Consider the following 18,561-nt stretch of genomic DNA (forward strand, 5'->3'; position numbering starts at 1 on the left):
TTTTAAATGTAATGGCCTCCACCACTTCCTCTGGCAGGTCATTCCTTACATGCACCACCCTCTGTGTGAAAAAGTTGCCCTGAGGTCCCTTTTAAATCTTTCTCCTCTCATCTAAATCTATGCCCTCTAGTATTGGATTTCCCTTCCCTGGGGAAAAGACCTTGACCATGCCAATCATGATTATAAAAACCTCTGTAAGCTGACCTGTTAGCCTCAAATGCTCCAGGGAAAATAGCCCCAGTCTATTCAGCCTCTCCCGACAGCTCAAGTACTCCAGCCCTGGCAATATCCTTGTAAATCTTTTCTGAACTCTTTCAAGTTTCAAAACATCCTTCCTATAGGAGGGAGACCAGAATTGCACACAGTATTCCAAAAGTGGCCTGACCAGTATCTTTACAGCCACATCATGACCTTCCAATACACTGACCAATAAAGGCATGCATATCAAATGCCTCCTTCACTATCCTATCTACCAGCGACTTCACTTTCAATGAACTATGAACCTGCACTCCAAGGTCTCTTTGTTCAGCAACACTCCCCAGAATCTTACCATTAAGTGTGTAAGTCCTGCCCTGATTTGCTTTTCCAAAATTCAGTACCTCACATTTATCTAAATTTAATTCCATCTGCCATTCCTCGGCCAACTGGCCCATCCAATCAAGATCCTGTTGTACTCTGAGGTAACCTTCTTCACTGTTCACTGCACCTCCAATTTTGGTGTCATCTGCAAACTTACTAACCGTGTCTCCTATGTTCACATCCAACAGATTTATACAAATGATGAAAAGCAGTGGACCCAGCACTGATCCTTGTGGCCACCGCTGGTCACAGGCCTCCAATCGGAAAAGCAACTTTCCACCACCACCTTCTATCTTCTACTTTCAAGCTAGTTATTTATTGAAATGGCTAGTTCTCTCTGCATTCCATGGAGGCAATGTTCACTTTGTATTGTTACCCTTTCTGGATACTAATTATTTTGGCAGTGTTATGGAAGAGTTACTCTCAAATTTGTCACAAAAGAGCAGGACAGCCTGCCTGACAGCGTCAAAAAGAAGTGCTTATTTTGCCCAATGTGGTGTTCAAAAGAGATGTGGTAGGAAGGTGTGCTATGACATTCCATTCCTGTCAATCCACAAACCAAGTGGGATTTTTTTTTCATTCATGATATTGGATGTCATTGGCAAGGCTTGTATTTTTGCCCATTCCTAATTGCCCTTGAGGAGGTGGTGCTGAGCATTTTTTCCTGAATCACAGCATGGACTGCAAAGTGTGGTGTAGGTACTTGACAGGAGGAAGCTTGGTGGCTATAACCACAAACAGAATGACTGGAGATTTTTTAGAAGACCTCAAGAAAATCATAAAGGGAAAGACGTGAGGCAACTAGCAGGTTAAGAGAAAAGATCTGATGGAAAAATAAACTATTTCGAGAACTGAATGTGTTCCAGCTGCGCAGCCAAAAAATATAGAGGACACCACAGATGAGTCTAGCTTAGCACCAGCAAGTATTATTCTCTTGGTGTGTTCTTCATGCTTATTCTAATACTGTATTGGGATTCACAAAGAGGACATTGGAGCCAATGTTAAAGAGCTGTATCACACTGCTGATATCACAAAAAAGAGCCATCTTTAACCATAAGCATTCAAAAGTAGACCAAAACTATGTCTATAAATATGAGGTTGTCACTGCTAAGTCAACAAGTATGGATGTATTTAAAGGATATTAAATAGGAAGGCCAAATGCCATGTTAGCATTATTTTCAAGAGGGTGAGAATACAGGAGCAGAGATGTCCTGCTAAGGCTGTATAAGGCTCTGGTCAGTCCTCATTTGGAATATTGTGACTAGGTTTGGGCCATGTATCTAAGGAAGGATTGGCTGGTGTTGGAGAAGGTCTGGAGGACATTTACTAAAATGATATCTGGAATGAAGGGCTTGTTATATAAGGAGCAGTTGAGGACTTTGGGTCTGTACTCGATGAGGTTTAGAAGAGTGAGGGGGTATCTCAATGCAACTTACAGAATACTTTTGAGGCCTGAAGAAGATGTTTCCAATATTAGGAGAGACTGCGACCCAAGGGCACAGCCTCAGAGTGAAGGGACCACCTGGAGAATTAATGCAGAACAGTTTCTTCAGCAAGATGGTAGGGAATCTGTGCAACTCATTGTCATAGAAGGCTGTGGAGGCCAAGTCATCATTTAAGACAGAGATAAACAAGTTCTTGACCAATGAAGGATTAGAGGGAGAAGGCAAGAAAATGGGGATGAGCAATACATCAGCCATGCTCAAATGGTGGAGCAGACTCAATGGGCCAAATGGCCTAATTCTGCTCCTGTATCTTCTGATTGAATAAACTCCTGAGGAAGAAAAAACATTAAAGGAAATATTGATTGGGTTAGATGCAGAAGGTTGGGAAGAGATTGAAGTGGTGTTTAAACATCAGCATGAGATATTAGGCTGAATGTCCTACCTTTGTGCTAAAAATACAATGTAATAATATCTCTTCCGACACGTAAACAGGTCACAATTATTAACGTGCTATACTGTTCATGTCCACACATAGTGAAACGTTTGGATAAATCAACGTCTTTACTTATTACCATGAATACTCACCTAATATGCTGGACAGAATATCATTAAATAATGCCAACTTGCATTTATACAGTGTTTTAATGTCATAAAATATCCAAAGACATGTATCATGAGTATTGTCAGAAGAACTATCACAGGAATACAGGTCAGCAAAAACTTGGACAAATAAGATTTTATGGAATGCTTTAAAGGACAGGGGAAGAAAGATGGGAAGTTAATGGAGGATATTCTACAACTTGGTGCCTCACCTGCTGAAGGCACAGCCACTAATAGGGAAGTAATTAAACTCTGGAGTGCATGAAAGGCCAGAATTGGAGGACTACAGAGATCATGGAGAATTCTGGGATGAAAATAAATTACAGAGATAGCTTATGTGAATTTGGAGAAGCTCAGAAAGTTGGTAGAGCCAGGACAACGAAAGAGCAGAAATAAGGGAAGGAAGGAAGTCAATGGGCCAAGTTTTAAAATAAGAAATTAATGTGTCCTTCTTTATTCAAAGGTATAATATGGGTCCATTCTTCATTGATTTTGAACTGTATGGTCAGGTAATGGATCATTTAGCACACCACCAGGAATTGGCTTTCCTTTGAGATGGCTTGGCTATGATGCTCCTTAGACCTGAATAACTCATTGATGTTCATTATCTAGACTCATGCATGAACACAGACTCCTTGGATAAAGTACAGAGGGCACAAAGCCAAAACTCAGCATGTCAGTGCTTCCAGGAAAGGATATATTTTTAAAAAAGCAAAAAGCTACCTATGATTGATTCTCCAGTGTATCAATGTACAACAAGCTGACCAACTCCTTTTCTCACCACCGCCAATAGTTTCCATGAAAACTTACAATTGCCTAATGTTGACATTTAGGCCTTCCTCAGCAGCATGACAATTTTATCATTCTCTTGTTGACTGTCAGTGAGAAAGATCAAAAGCTGGCCGCAGAAAATTTACTTCCCACTTGTTCAAACGTAGCTCCTAATAGTGAATCAGTGAGCATGAACTTAATGTGTGAATGGGTAGTATTTCTGGGTGAGAAGTCAACTGTAGACATAAATGTGGAAGAATTAAAACAGGGTAGGAAATATGAATGCATTGAGTTCCACCTAACAAGGCTAATCATGAAGGTGGAGTGCAAATGAAGGAAGGGAGGAAGAATAAAGTATTGTAACAAAATGAATGATAATTGTTTAAGTCAGATGACCTGAAATGTTTCTTTGTAATAAATTATAAACACTGATAGTTTGGCAAGATAGAAAAGGAAAGAAAAAGCAACAATAAGATTAGTATTTCTTCCTGTTTTCAAATGAAGCAACCTTACAAAGCATGGAGTCTGCTGTTTTTCCTGTTCAATGTCAGATACGAACATCTTACATCAGACCATATGCTGCAGTTTTAAATTGGGTTAAAAGACAAAGGGCTAGGTACCATTGAGCCTTTCATCTAACAAAATAATTTTAAAAATATTCAAGAATTTAAGAAAAAACTTTCAAATGCAGCAAGAGATGGCTGCTCTTCAAATCTAGGCAATATATGTTAGATACTTTCGGGATTTGGCAAGGAAATAAGATATATAATTGCCAAACCTTGGTTGCCAAGCAACTGGTGCTATCCTTGCTATTCACTATTTTCACTGTATTCATACTTGACAGCTTCACTGTAATAAAAATTACTTTCATAAACTGTTCTATCAAAGGTCAAAGAAGACCATGTATAATTAAAAATTACTTTCTCCCTTACTGTCAGGGTGACTAAAACTTTGCTAATGGGCACTTTGTTATCTATCAAAGAGTTTGGGGGTTGGGATGCCAGCTTTTGAAGAGCTTTATCAACATCAAAACAGGATAAAACATGATTTTTCTGTAGCAACTTAAGGATATTGCCAAATTTGTGAAGGTTTCGCTGTCAGAAATGATTAAGCAGGCTGGAGCTATTTTCCCTGGGTAGGGGATTTAAAGGAGGCAATAGACAAAATGCAGGTAAATGGAATTAGTATAGTTTGGTTTTTGTTGGTCAACATAAACATGAGGCTGAAGGGCCTGTTTCTCTGGTGTTTGATTCTATGACTCTGACTTGACTGGGTGTTTTTAAAATGATTATACCACAAACATAAAGAAGCAAGAGGGATAAATACAATATCGACAAAAACAGATAAAATAATGCTTAAAAGAAACTTCTCCACCCAGGCAAACAAAAGTGGTGAGAATATGGAACTTGCTGGCAATGGAGTAGTTGAAGCAGATAACACTAATACATTGAAGTTGGGGTGCAGTGTACATGATAGAAAGGGACAAGATTGTTATAGGGGTAGAAGGGAAGAGGTAGAAGGGAGGAGTTTCATGCAGAATATTAACTCGTTGGTTTTATGTCCAGTTTGTATGTTTTAAATTTTGTACAATCCTACCTAACTATTCTGAACCAAACGTTGCATATAGGATTCCAAACTCTTTTTGGAAGTATTTCTGGAGCTTGAAAATACTGAAACCAAAAATAGAGATTCTGAATTGTTGGTGGCAGACTCCCCCATAATACCACACAGAGTTGAAACCACTATAGTGTGTGATCAGCCATGCACAGGCAGTCTTCTGGCTGGCTGCGGTGACAGCTGCACCGGGTATGGGTGTGTACTTGAATGGAAGGAAGTGACTAGTGGTGTCCCATAAAGATCTGTGACCTCAAGTATTCCCTATATTTATTAAGGGTTTGGATATCACAATAAAGAGCCACATATCCAAGTTTTCCGATTACATTAAGATTGGTGTCAAAGTACCTAGTGCAGATGGGTGAATAAAATTACATCAGGATGTTGATAATAAAATTATATTTATTTATTCGTTCATAGGATATGGGCATAGCTGGCTCAGCAATCATTTATTGCCGCTCCTTGTTCTCCATGAGAAGCTGGTGGTGAGCTGCCTTTTCAAAGCACAGAAGTACATGCGTTGTTCATGGGCCCACAATGCCATGAGGGACAGTACAAAGTTAAAAATCACACAATTCCAGGTTATAGTCCAACAGGTTTAATTGGAAGCACTAGCCTTCAGAGCACTGCTCCTTCATCAGGTGGTTTGGAGCACTGCTCCTTCATCAACCACCTGATGAAGGAGCAGTGCTCTGAAAGCTAGTGCTTCCAATTAAACCTGTTGGACTATAACCTGGAGTTGTGTGATTTTTAACTTTGTACACCCCAGTCCAACACTGGCATCTCCAAATCATGAGGGACGGTGTTCTACTATTTTCATCGACTGACATTGATGCAATGGCGATATATTTCCATGTCAGAATGGTTGGAGGGAAGCTTGCAGATGATGGTATGCTCATGTATGTGCTGCCCCTATCCTTCAAGATAGTGATAGCCATAAGTTTGGAAGGTACTGTCTAAGGAATATTGGTAAATTTCTGCAGTGCATCTTGAAGATGATACATACTGCTGCTCCTTTGTGTCATTGGTAGAGGGAGTGAACATTTGTGGGTGTGATTCCAATCAGGCAGGCTGCTTTGACCTGGACGATGTAAAATTTCTGAAGTGTTATTGAATCTGCATTCATCCATGTAAGTGGGGAGTATTCCATCACATTCCAGATTTGCAGTTTGCTGGGGGTGAACAAGCTTTGGGGCATTAGGAAGTGAGTTATCCACTGGAGGATTCCTACGCTCTGACTCACTCTTGTAGCCACAGTATTTATATGGCTAGACTAGTTCAGTTTCTGGATTAGTGGTGTTGGAAGAGCACAGCAGTTCAGGCAGCATCCGAGAAGCTTCGAAATCGACGTTTCGGGCAAAAGCCCTTCATCAGGAATAAAGGCAGTGGCCAATTGTAATCCAGAGGATAGGTTGATAGTAGGAGGTTCAATGATGGTAATGCTTTTGAATGTCAAGGGGCTATGCTTAGATTCACTCATGCAAACTACTTGGGGCATGAATGTTATTTGCTACTTGTCGATCCAAGTCCAGGATATTGTCCAGGTCTTCAGTATTCGGTGCTGAGCATTGTGCAATCATCACTGAATATTCCACTTCTGACCATATGATGAAGGGAAAATTATTAATCAAGCAGTTGGAGATGGTCGGGTCATAGGTCATGGGTTAAGGACAGTACCCTGCGAAACTCCTGCAGACATGTTCTGGAGCTGAGATAACCAACCTGCAACAACCACACCCACCTTTCTTACTGCCAGGTATGACTCCAGCCAGCAGAGAGCTTTCCCCCAATTCCCATTGACTTTAGTTTTTCTCAGGCTCCTTGATGTCACACTCAGGAAAAATATGGCCTCGATGTCAAGGGCATTCACTCTCACCTCGCCTCTGGAATTTAGCTTTGTCCATGTTTAAACCAAGGCTGTAATGAGGTCAGGGGTTGAGTGGCCTGGCAGAACCAAAACTGAGTATCAGTGAGCAGGTTATTATTAAGAAAGTGCTGCTTGATAGCATTCTAATCCATCACTTTAAGATGACCGAGAGTAGATTAATGAGCAGTAATTGGCTGGGTTAGATTTACCTTGCTTGCTGAATGTGCAACATACTTCTGCAAATTTTCCATGCTGCTGTATAGATGCCAGCATTGCAGCTAGAACATAGATTGACAAGTGGCACAGCAAGGTCTGAAGCACACATCCTCAATATTATTACTGGAATGATGTCGGGGTACATAGCCTTTTCAGTAACAAATGCCTTCAGCCATTTCCTGACATTGCATGGAATTAGTCAAATTGGCTGAAGATTAGCATTTGTGATGCTGGGAACATCCTGAGAAGGGTGAGTTTGGCACTTCTAGGTAAAGATTTCAAAAAAATCAGTCTTTATCTTTTGGGTATTGGACCAAGGAATGGTGGATGAATTCTAATGCAGTTAAGTGTGAAGTCATTCATTCAACTAAAGATGATAGAATTGAGCATTTCTGAAATGTAAAATGTGTAATAAAAGCCTGGCCATTAGGAAACACAAAGAGTGGTAGAAGTGTCGAATCCTCCCACATAAAGCTGGAGGCACTTGTTCGATGAATCATTTTTGAATTTTAGGTTGATATTTTCCAAGCTTGGTGTATGAAGGGATATGAAGCCAGACGGACAGGATGAATGGAGGAACAAATTACTGAGATTCTAGAATCTGTACTGAAAACAACAAATGCTAGAGATCACAATGGGTCAGACAGCATCCATGGAGAGAAAGCAAGCTAATATTTTGAGTCGAAATGACTCTTCATCAGAGCTGAAGTGAAGGATGGAGGGGATAGCATTTATGCTATAGTTTGGGAGAGGTGAGGGTGGATGTGGTGGCTGTCCTGTGCTGACAGAGAAAAGATGTTGATAGTTCTGCCAGACTTGAAATGACAGTAAGTGGAATGAGGGGAGGGGAGGGGAGGCATGATAACAAGGTAAAAGGGAAGAAGTGGGAGTTGGTTTACAATTTAAAGGTGTTAACCTCAACATTAAGTCCAGAAGGCTGTAAAGTGCTGAGTCTGAAGATGAAATGTTGTTCTTCCAGTTTGCGCTGTGATTCACTGGAACACTGCAGCATGTCAAAGACAGACATGTGGGCATGTGAGCAGGATGCTGTGTTAAAATGATTGGCTACAGGAAGGTCCTGCTTGCAAACAGACTGGAGGTGTTCTGCAAAGCAGTCACCCAGTCTGTGTTTGGTTTCTCCAATATAGAATAGGCCACATTGGGTGCAATGAGTACAGTACACAAGATTGGAGGAGGTACAGGTGAAATGCTGCGTCACCTGTTTAGAACCTTGGATGGTGAGCAGGGAGGAGGTGAAGGGTCAGGTGTTGCACCTTCTGCGGTTACATGGAAAGGTGCTCTGGAGTTGGGTCGTGATGTTGATGTTTGTGGAATGGGCTAGGATGTCCAGGAGGGAACAATCCCTGTGAAATGCAGACAGGGGGAGTGATGTTTGGTGATGGTGATCTGCTGGCGTTGTGAGACAGGGTGAGTGGAGTTGAGACACAGAGCAGACAGAATCTCACTGGATGTTGGAGAAATTTAAGGAACTGAATGGGCTCCACCCTGTTCCTACCTCCCTCTGAATGGGAAATAAATGATTGCAGGCATAGCAGGGCAATCACCAGGTGAGCTTTGAATTCTTAATCTGCATTGTTTGTGGATCAAACTGCCAATGCTAGGGCTTTTCAACCAGCAAAGCTTTTGCATAGCCATCAATAATTGTGTGATTCCCACTCTTTTCTGATTGCTAATTTTCTGTTATCCCATTTAGAGATACATGATACACACCTACTAATATAAGATCTCTTTTTAAAATGAACTGTCTAATGCCCCTACTCTACATCAGCCCTATCTCGGGCGTATTTTCTTATTTTCTCATTTAACATGAAAGTAATTCTGACCCTTTCCTCATCTTTTCTATGCCTCCCAAATTTATTGTATTTTAGATGTTTACTTTTCCAATTTCATACATTTTGAAGCTTAACGTTTATACAGGCTATGAATTTCCTCCCTAATGGCATTGTGGGTCTAGCAACAGCACAGGGACTGCAGCCGTTCAAGAAGGCAGTTCACCACCACCTTCTCAAGGGCAACTAGGAATGGCCAATAAATGCTGATCAAGACAGTCACGCCCGTGGCATATAAGTGAATTTTTTAAAATTTCAGTTCCATATGTTTATCTATTTTCTCTGACTGGCAGACACCTCAGAATGCAACAATGTTACTATTTTGTTGCTGCAAATTAGAGTCATAAGGTCATACAGAATGGAAACAGGCCTTTCAGTCCAACTCATCCATACCAACCAAATTTCCTCAACTAAACTTGTCCCATTTGCCCCTTTTTGGCCATATCCTTTTAAACCTTTCTTATTCATGTATTTGTCCAACTGTCTTGTAAATGTTGTCACCAAACCTGCATCTACCACTTCCTCTGGTAGTTCATTCCACTATTGAATCACCCTCTGTGTGAAAAAGTTGCCCCTCACATCCCTCTTAAATCTTTCTTCTTCACCTTAAAGTTATGCTCTCTAGCAATGAACTCCCCAATGTTAGGGAAAGGACTTTTGCTATTCACCTTATTGATGCCCGTCCTGATTTTATAAACATTTATCAATTCACCCATCAGTCTCCAAACTCCTTCCAATTTTGTTGGAATGGGATTTTGTTATTATAGTTTAAGAATCTTCCAGTTTAATTGGCTATTTGTTAAAGTATTAAAGCGGTGCTGTCCAAAAAGTGCATTTGAGAAAGTGAAAGATAATGTGCCAGAATTATTGAAAATTATGAAGGATTTTGATTGGGGAAATTAAAAAGAATCTGCTTTCAATGTCATGAGAGTTAGTAACCAGAGGACAGAGATTTAATGTAACTGGCAAAAGAATCGTAGGGAATGGTGCATGTGTATATTAAACAACGAGTTACAGTTGTTTAGAATGCCTTGCGTGAAAAGAATGGTAAAACCAGATTCAACAGAATTACCAAAAGAGAATTACTTAAGTATTTAAGTCATACTAAAATATTAGCTATGGGGTCAGAATGGTGAAGGGTGTCTAAATTTCTCCTAGCCTTATCCTATAATATTCACAGCACTGGAACAAGCCCACATGAGTATCCTTGTTAGAGTTGATGCTCTACATTAGCTGACTCATACATTTTCTCATTTAACACCAACAGCATATGTTTTTATTTCTTTCTCCATCATGTGTTTATCCAATTTCCCTTAAATGTATCTATTCCAAACCCCTGTCTACGGAAGATTTTATAAATTCATTGCTGGTTAAAACACAGAAGGAAAACAATGGCCCATTGAGCCTTTGTCAACTTTCTTCAAGAGCAACATAGCCAATTCAATTTCCCATACTGTCGCTGTAGTCCTGCCAGCTGCTTTTTTTTCCAGGTGGTTCTCCAAATCCCCATTGAAAGCCACAACTGAATCTTCTGCCACCACCCTCTCATGCACTGTGCTGCAGATGTTATCCACTTGCTGCTTAAAAAAGATTTTGCCCATGTTAGCATCAGTATTTTGTCAAATATCTTAAATCAGTGTGCTTTGACACTTCCAGTAATAGGAACACAGTCTCCTTCCAGCCAGACTCTCTGTATCTCTACCTGGAACCCTTCAGGATCTTGAAAGTGTTGTGGGTAAATTACCACACGCTACCTTTAATTCAGCTGCTTTGAAGAAACCTCAGAGACGATCAAATACTGAAAGTTATTTAAACTTTATTGATTCCAATGAACAGCATCTGTCTGTAGATGTCCAGGGTTTGATCCTTATGCAGTTGTTCTTCAGGATTGCTCCGCAGCAGAATTTTGGAGTAGAATTCTTACACAACTTTCTCTCTTTCATGTTTGTGGTATGACATTATTGATGGTCTTTTAGATATTTTCATCCAAAATACTGACCACTCCTCTCGAACTATCAAGTAGGCAGTTTGCCTCTTTACCAGAAGTACATTTCCTGTTTCTTGTTACATTTGGCACTATCTGTTTGAAGATACAAGTTTCCTGTGATTTAACTCCTTAAATTCTTCTGCAGGGCAATCACTGTGCTTGTACCAAGCAGGTGTTAAAACAGTTTTGTTTATGTAACTTAGACTCCTTCTTTTCCCAGGCATGGCTAACTGCTTTCATTTCCTGTATAAGTTTGTCCTTGACCCTTAACAGTTTATTCCAGACAGAGTTATTGCTGTTTCTTTCAATCCATGAGCAGCTTTTAAAATTCTGAAGGTTATACTATCACAAAAGTGTCCAATGAGTTTCCTCTCAACCAGTTCTGCCTGAAGGAGAACAATCTCAGCTGCTTCTGCCTTTAACATAACTGTTCTGGAATGCTTGTTCCTGGAAACTTGCTCAAATGTTTTCTGTACCCTCTTTGAAGCTTTTACATCATTCCTAAATACAGTGCCTAGAAATGGGCACAATACTGCAGTTTAGGCTGAACCAGTGCTTTATAAAGATTTGTCAGAAATTCCTTGCTTCTTAAATTTTATTATATTGGATGTACTAAGTCACAGCATAAAAGATACAAAGAGATATTGCTAGACTAGGTAAATGGGCAAAACTGTGACAGGGTATGTTCAATGTAAGCAAGTGTGAGGTTATCCATTTTGGACTAAAAAAGAATATATCAGGATTGTGAGATATTATATCATGATTTGTTTTACCAACTGACTCACAAGCGCACCATGTTTATCACTCAGTCACAACTCTTTACTAATTCACTCACCAGCATGCTATGTTTACTATACCACATTTCCATTCATTAATAAAACTGCATTTTTGTAGTAAATTTTAAATTTACAAGATAAATTAAATTAAAACATCCCTTCCAACCTATTACAGCTTCTTTACACCTTTCAATTCTTATCAACCCCATGTTGCAAACAATGTTTAGACCTGTCTCTGTATCAGGCTATACCTGAATAAGTGTTAATACTGTAACCTACTCAGGACAATGCCAACCCCACTATTGTGTGTCCATGAGTCACTCAAAAAGATGAAAAGATTATAACATTAATCAGCCCTTAATGACCGTTTCTCAGGATCTGAATAGATTGCAGAACATCAAACAGTTTCCTCCACAAGCATGCACCTTGTAAATTCATACTGAATGGAGCCATTATCCCCCTTAAGAAACTTACTGTCAAACCAGAGCTTCTGTGAAATTGCAATGAATGAGTCTGGAAGAATTGTCAGAACCGGCAATAGTAAATTAACTCTCATGACCCAGCTGCGGGAGTTCAGTTTAATATCCTCTATCCTTTTATATAGTACATGTATCATTTCTCACTTACTTAGATCATATAGATCTAACATTTTTAATAACATTACTAACTTTAAATACAAAAGGACGAACACCTCTTAATTATGCAAGCGCCAATCAGACGGACATCCTAAATCACAGCAGAAATAAGAGCCAGCATTTAAAAAGTGCTCAAACCATGTCCTGCTTCCCCAGGACAGATGTCATGCAAATGCTTATGTACAATAGATTCAACTATGTAACACCATAGTGCTAAACTTTTAATGTATTTAAGAACTGTGTATAAAGAGGCTACTGTAAAAACTGTACTTCGGATTCCATCGCTGCCTTGAACTGTGCCATTGCAATTGCTCAATAAAGAGCCTATTTTCGCCACTCACTGATTTTGGTTGTTATTGAACATGACCCTACAGGTGCTTTCTGGATGCGATGTGAAATAACTCCATGAAAGCTGGTGCCCCATCACCAATACACCCTTTATTTACATGTGCATAGTAGATGACACTGACCCGGCTAGCACAGAGCCGGCTCCTAGAATGAGCAGAACTCCTGACACTCCTGTTCATATTTGGCAACCAGGGCTCCCTGATTGCTCCAGGTTAACAGCTGCAATCACAGAACTCATATTCTGAGACCCACCTGGCTAACAATGTTCCAATCATTACATTCCTCCCCCTTTTAGTCCTGGGACATAGTCCCATCCTGGGATGTTTTTGCACCAGGTAGAGTTCCTCTGACTCTGCCTCAGATATGGACAGTGTGTACCAGACTGTAGCCCAACTCTTGCATCTTGGCTGAAACTCATCTTCAGGCAGCAATGATGTCAAGGTGCAACATCTGTCATGTTCATCTCGTCCTGAGAGGTTTCTTTGATGCTAGTTAGAGGGGGAAAACCAATGGGTTCTCACAGCATTGCCGGGTGCTCTGAGGGGCCAGATATATTTTGTTGCAGCTTTCATGTGATCCACATGCTTGTTCAGGACTGCCACACCTACCCAAACTTTGTATGTCACAGGACTTGACCTCACATTGGCTTTTAACCTACACCAAACTTTGTCCCCTAAAGTAAACTGCCTCTCTCGCTTCGAGAAATCTTGTGAACATTTTTGGCATTCCTGATGCCGTTTCATCCTCCCACCAGGTCCAGAAAGATCATATTTAACCTTGTGGGGAGCCTTCTCCCCAATAGCAACCCTGCTGTCCTGTAGTTACATGAGGGGTGGTCCTATAACCAAGCAGGAACTGGAACATTTGGTATTGAGTAAAGCTGTAGGCTGTTTTTAAGTCCACCTTCAATGTTTAGACTGCTCTTTCTGCCAGACCATTGGATGGTATGGAGTTATCCTTACATGCTGAATGCCGTTCAACTTTAGGAAATATTCAAATTCACTGTTGGTAAATGATGGCCAGTTGTCTGGAGCCAACACTTTAGTGAGTCCATGTATTGCGAAAAATTTACAACCAGCGTCCCTTTATTTGACGAATAAACTCTAACCACTTCAAATGGGAATCCACAATGACTAAAAATATAAAGCCCATGAAAGGACGAATGCAGTCAATGTATAACTGAGTCCAGGGTCTATCCGGTCATTCCCAAGAATGTCGGGTAGCTACTGGCAGTAATTTTTGTCCTTGTGGACACTCTGAGCACTGTCCAATTAATGCGGATATGTCATTATTCAATCCAAGCCGAGGCACCAGACATAATTTCTCATCAACATCTTTATTTTAGAAACTCCTGAATGACCCGGGTGGAGTTCAGCCAATACCTGGTTACTCTTGCTACTCATAATAATACACTGTCCTCTGTGGTGGCCTCACTAGATCCAGAAAGATTTCAATTCTGGCTGTGATAGCTCCTTTGTTTCCCCAGTCACCATCGGTGGTTTTAGTTTTGCCAGGATGGGATTATTTTGTGTCCACAATCTGGTATTGTCAGCAGTGATTGCAAGGATGTACAGAAATTTTAAAACCAGATCAAACTCGTTCAGTGGTGGCACTAACAATGAAGTATCCGCCAATGGGAGGTGGTTCAAGGCATCCACATTTGCCACTTGGCCTCCTGGATTGAAGTTCCAACTTGTAATTGCAGGCACTCAGAATAAGATTGCACTGCTGAATTTGATTCAAAGCTCTGGGAGGTATGACCCCCATCCTTTTTAAGTAATCAGAGTAGGGCTTTGTGATGTGTTACTATTACAAATTTTCATCCATAAAGATATTGGCGGAAACTTCTCACCTAAAGATGGCGACTAAGCCATCCTTCTCTAACTAGGCATATCATTGTTTGGCATTAGCCAAAGTCCAGGAAGCTTACACTCTTGGGTGTTCCTCTCTGCTGGGCCAACACTACTCTGATACCATTTGGGGAGACATCACATGTCAGTACCATCTCGCTTGGGATCGTAGTGTGCCAACATCTGAGACGATGATAACTGCTTCTTCACTTAAGAAGCTTCTTCCCGAAAGGCTACGAGGCCATTTCCAAGGCTGACCCTTTTTCAATAACAAATGTAAGGGTGCCAGGATGAACGCCAATTTACGTATAAATTTTCCACAATAATTCACCAACCCAAGGAAAGCCCTAAGCTCCGGTACAGACATGAGAGCTGGGACACCTTTGATTGCCTTCTCTTTATTTTCCAACGGGTCTGACCTGGCTTGTTGATACTGTAGCTCAGGTAGGTCACTTGGGGTGCCTGGAACACACAATTTTCCCTCCTAAGGGATATGCCTACCTTGGAGAAATTTTTAAGCACTATATCCAAATATCTAAATGCTTATTATTAATCTTCCCAGTTATTAGCATGCCATCCAGATAAATGACAACTTCAGGTAGAACTTGTAAAATGTTCTCCATCATCTGCCGGAAAACAACACAGGCTGATAATATCCCAAGTTGCAGTATATTGGTATAAACCCTTATGGGTATTAATAGTAGCACACCTCTGGAAATCCTCATCACAACTTCAGGTATGCATGTCTGGTGTTCAGCTTCGTGAAGGACAGCCCTCCCGCTAGTATTTGCATATATGTCCTTTATGCGAGGCAATGAGTATTTATCCAGCTACAAAAAACGGTTTACCAATTGTTTGCAATCCTCACAAAAGCAAACTAACCCATCAGGCTTCACAATTGTTAAGACCAATGCTGTCCATTCCACAAACCGAACTGGTTTGATGGTTCCCTCGCTTTCCAGCCTCCTGATTTCTGCCTTTGCTTTTACAAGGAAGGCAAATGGCACTGGGCGGGGCTTTGCAGCATCAGGGAATTGTTTCTTGGTTAACATGCAAGATAGCCTTGGCTCCTTTGATAGTCCCTAGATCTTACTGGAAAACTTCAAGATATTTAATTTGGATTTCACTCAGGCAGCCATTTTCTAATTGAAAAATATTGAGCAAATCAAATTGAATCTTTCCAACCAATTTCACCTCATCAAGCTTGGGTCTGAGCCTTTTATTACATTCAGTGATAACTGAATCAGCTGCTTCTCATAAAAGAACAGAACTGGAGTTGTACCCTTAATCTGTTATGGTTCCCCAGTACAGGTTCTTATCCTAGCCGAGGTCTTATACAAACTTAAGGACTGGAGTCCAGAGCAAATTTTGGTAAAGGCTGGTTCTGTATTCATTGATATAGCCATGCCAGTATAGACCTCCATTAGAATTGGGTGACCATTTAACCAGACTTTATTTTGATTGGTTCTGATTTGGATGTTGCTAAGCAATTTAGCAATGTCGCAAACCAGCTGTAGATGGACTTCCAGGTGCACACTCTCCCAGATACCAGCCTACCAGTTCTCTTACTCAGTTCAAGCCTAGTGGGACTCTTTGCTGTCTCAAATCTGCAAGTCAGCAGCAAATACAAGGGACCATCAAGGAAATTTTAACCATTTGGCTGATTCTTAGCTTTGTTTTGGGATTTTCCTGTGGGCTAACCTAGTGTCTCTCTGTTGAAAATATGACCTGAGAGAGTCTTTGCAATTGCCTTCACTCAAATAGTGTTTTCCAACTTCAGTTGGTCCACTTCCTCTGGCAAACCCTCTATTGCATAAGCTCTACTTGCAGATTTTCTAATGACAAGCCAGTTGTAGTGCCTGTTTGAAGTCAGTTAGGCTTCAGCTAATAGGTCCTTTGCATGGTCATATCATTAATCCCACATATGAAATGCTCTCTCAGTATCTCACTTAGGCTTAAACCGAAATCATATGGCTCCACCAGTTGTCTTAACCTTGTCAAAAATCCTGATATGAATTCCCCTGCTTCTCAAACTGTCGAGTAAAACTGATACCTTCTCAGAATTAGAGGAGGCTTAGGGTCATAATATTCCTTAGCTAAATCCATCAACTCTTGAAAAGTTTTAACACCTGGTGTAGCCCAGAGAGTAAGGCTTCTCATAACCAAAGAAGCTGCGTATCCACATTCTGTCAGAAGAATTACTTGTTGGTTTTCATCTGCCCCAATATAATTTGCTCAGAAACAATAACGCATTCTTTTCACATACTGGGCCCAGTCTTCAACAGAAGGATCAAACAAGTCAAGCTTTCCAAACAGTGGCATGATGCCAGAAATATTTACCCCAATTCAAAGACGACTGTTGTGAGCAAATCTCTTCAGAGAATGAGATCCACCTGGCTGACCCTATTCCAATCACTACAACATGAAGTGAAATACAGTAGATGTCCAAAGAGACTGGGGCGGGTGGGGGGTACTCCAGGTGCATAGATTTTTAAAATGCCATGAAGAGGCGCAGAATACAGTCAAGAAAGCTCGTGGAATGCTGGTCTCGTATATCTCAAGGACAGGGAAATAAAGAAGCCAAGCTGCAATTATACAAAATCCTAGTTAGCCCCCACTTGGAATATTGTGAGCAGATCTGAGCACCACTCCTTAAGAAAGGTATATATTGGTCTTGAAAGGAGTAAAAGAATGATACCTGGAGTTCAGGGGTAAGTTATGAGGAGATATTACAACATTTAGGCCTGTTTTCTCTAGAATTTGTTAGTTAGTTTAAGGAATAATCTGATCGAAGATAATAGCAGGAAAAGACAGGCTAGATAATGATAAATCACTTCCACTGGTTGGGGATTCTAGAACTAGGGGGCATAGTCAGAGAATTAGGGCCAGAGCGATGTTAGGAAGCACTTCTACACATAAAGGGTAGTAAATGTTTAGATCTTGTTTCCATAAACAACAGACGATGTTGGATCAGTCATTAATTTTAAATCTGATATCAATAATTTTTTGTTAAGCAAAGGACCAAAGGCTGGTATATGGAGTTCATCCACAGATCAGCCATTATCTCATTGAATGGCAGTACAGACTCAAGGGCCTGACTGGCCTATTCCTGCTCTTATGTCTCCTATCTTCCTTTGTGTGTACCATTGGTAAAGCCAGAATTTGTTGTCCATCCCTAATTGTCCTGAACTGCATGGCTCATTCTAGCCATTTCAGGTTGTAGTAAAAAGATAGTTAAGAGTCAAGCATATTGCTGTCGGTCTGAAGTCACATGTAGGATAGACCAGATAAGTATGGCAGATTTCCTTCCTTGACGGTCATTAATTAACCAGGTGGGATTTGGAAAAGAAATTTTGTGGTCACTATTATTGAGCTTTATATTTCAAGTTTAGCAATTAAATTTCCACCAGCTGCCCTGATTAGATTTGAACTTTTATCCCTTGAGCTTTGGCCCCTCGATTACTAGCCCAGTGATGTGCCATCATCTCTCCTTTATGTTGAAACAAATCCTGTTTTTGCAGCTTTCTTCAATGTCTACACACCTTCAACAATTTGCACAGAAACATTCCAAGGCCCCTCTGTTCCTGCATGCCTTTTTTGAATTGTATGCTTAGTATTTGCCTTCCTTGTTTGTAGGATCTAAGACCATAAGGCAAAAGAGCAGAATTAGGCCATTCAGCGCATTCAGTCTATTCTGCCATTCATGAAGATTATCAACTCCATTCTACTGCTTTTTTCCCCAGAACCCTTGAATTACGTTCCAGTTAAAATTCTGTCAATCTTAGTCTTGAACAAACTGAATGAGTCAGCCTCTACAGCTCTTTGCAGAAAAGTATTCCATAGATTTACGAGACTCAGAAGAAATCCCTCCTCATCTCCATCTTAAACGTGCACCCCATGGTTCTGAAATTTTGCCCTCTGGTCTTGGAGTCTCCCAGGACAGAAAACAAGCTTTCTGCATATGTTTTAACAAAATCACCTCTCATTCCTCTCAATGCCAATGAGTACAGGCCTAACCTACTA

This window comes from Chiloscyllium punctatum, chromosome 40 (assembly GCF_047496795.1).
Source record: "Chiloscyllium punctatum isolate Juve2018m chromosome 40, sChiPun1.3, whole genome shotgun sequence".
Classification (NCBI taxonomy): Eukaryota; Metazoa; Chordata; class Chondrichthyes; order Orectolobiformes; family Hemiscylliidae; genus Chiloscyllium; species Chiloscyllium punctatum.